This window comes from Olea europaea, unplaced genomic scaffold, assembly GCF_002742605.1.
Source record: "Olea europaea var. sylvestris unplaced genomic scaffold, O_europaea_v1 scaffold15660, whole genome shotgun sequence".
NCBI lineage: Eukaryota > Viridiplantae > Streptophyta > Magnoliopsida > Lamiales > Oleaceae > Olea > Olea europaea.
This window is the reverse complement of record NW_019233268.1, coordinates 683-2,540: the sequence shown is the minus strand read 5'-3', so window position 1 is coordinate 2,540 and position 1,858 is coordinate 683. Positions and strand designations below refer to the sequence as shown.

General features: G+C 31.8%; 1 long non-coding RNA gene across 1 annotated transcript; it reads left to right on the top strand.

Annotated features, from left to right (window-relative positions):
* Positions 1 to 32: 32 nt before the first annotated feature.
* LOC111376846 lies at positions 33 to 1,449 on the top strand. Its single transcript, XR_002699569.1, has 2 exons — positions 33 to 122; positions 1,024 to 1,449. It is a non-coding gene; the product is annotated as an uncharacterized LOC111376846 (long non-coding RNA).
* The last annotated feature ends 409 nt before the right edge of the window (positions 1,450 to 1,858 follow it).

The window sequence follows — 1,858 nt, the reverse complement described above, 5'->3', positions numbered from 1 at the left end:
CCTAACAAATTAAAAGCAGTGTCACACTCTCTCCCATGCATCCCTCTTTCCTTCTCTCTATATATTCGAGTCCATCTATTTGACCAGACACAACAGAATCCAGATTTCGTCTTCTTCCTTCTGTAAGTAAATTTTATTGTAATTCAATCCCTCTTTCTAGGGTACAAATGATAGAGTAATTCACCTTGTAAGGGATCTCAGCCAGGTCAAATAAAATAGTATTTGTTCCCCGTTTTAAGACCTTCTTAAATAAGCATTCAAGGATGTACTTTCGATTCAATCGCAAAGAACCTTACATAATGTGAGTCCTCCTTTAAAAATTCTGTTAAGTTATGGAGTCTAATTATCATACGGAGTTAGTACACGGATCAATTTTCGTGGCGAGGTCGCCGTATAGTTGGAAGGGGAGCGTCATAAATCTTGTCTTATAAATTGGTCTTGCCCTAATTTGTGTTATAAATGGGGAGTTATCATCATTAGGGTTTTATATTACTATTATAAAAGGGAGAGATTAGAGAATATAGGATGTGCGATTTTTTTTTTGTAATTTTCTTTTCATCATAGTAAATTATTAACACTGCGAAAGTAGTCTCACATTAGGCCACTTCGGACTTAGGAGTGGCAGCCAACTTAATTTTTGATGTGAAAAAGCATGTAAACATTTTTTTTTATATATTAGTGAAGCCAGAAAATTTGTTCAGTGCGGGCATAATTTAACTCATGTTGAACATTGTGTTTTGGTAATAAATTTAATGATGATAAAATTATTAAACAAAATCATGGGTTTGGGCCTAAAAATAAAACCCATAAAATTAAAATATGTTTTTATTCCACCTCCCCTGTTGCTTTAAAAAAAAAAATGAAAAAAAAAAGTTTGGGCCTAAAATTTCAGTCCGGGCATATGCCTGCACTCGTCTTAACGTGGCTCCGCCCCTGAGCTATATATATTTTTTAAGTTCAGTACTGGATATGCCATTGATTAAGGTAAACCTATGTAAATCTTGTGTATTCTTTTGAACACAGGCCTCAAGAAAATGAAACTAGTGGCGTTTCTTTTGATTTCTGTGATGGTATGTTCATGCATGGCAGCTGCTGCTCCTCGCAGAGCTCTGGTTAGCAGCACTAAAATACACAACGCGGAACAACATGTTGAAGAGCTGCAGGGAATTGCAGTAGGGAGATTGAGTAGTGACAATCATCATAACATACCTAGACAGTACTACGGTCAGTGGGGTAGCAGTTCTAATGGAGGCGATGGTGGTGACACTCCTAATGACATAAAATGGAAGTGACTGATAATTATATATAATATTTATGTTGCATGATCATAAAATTTATGATGCATGTTTTGTATTGTAATTGTATTTTCTACAAGGATCCTATAAATATTATGTAATTGTATTTTCTATAAGGATCATATAAATATTATGCTATCCCTTAATTCATGAATTATTATTATTATTATTTTTTTAAGAATAAAATTTCAAATCTCATTTAGTCCCCTGTTTGATGGGGATTAAAATCGAATTTATAGTAAATTTTGGTAAATATAAAAGTTGACGAAATGTATTGTTAAAAAATTGTGGATTTAATGAATTATGTTATTAAAATTAATTATTGTCTTTGATTTAAATTAAAATATAAATTTTAATTCGTATCAAATCGGGGATTAATCTTCCTAATTTCATTTGTAACATAATTAGTGCATTAAGTTACTTTTTACTTTTTGTCCTCCCTTTTTTTTTCAAACATACATATTCAAAAAATTATTATACGTGTTTCTTACTAAACATTTATTTCCTTTCAAATACACATTATCTATTCATTTATCCTAAATCAACCTCTCACGGATTTGTAA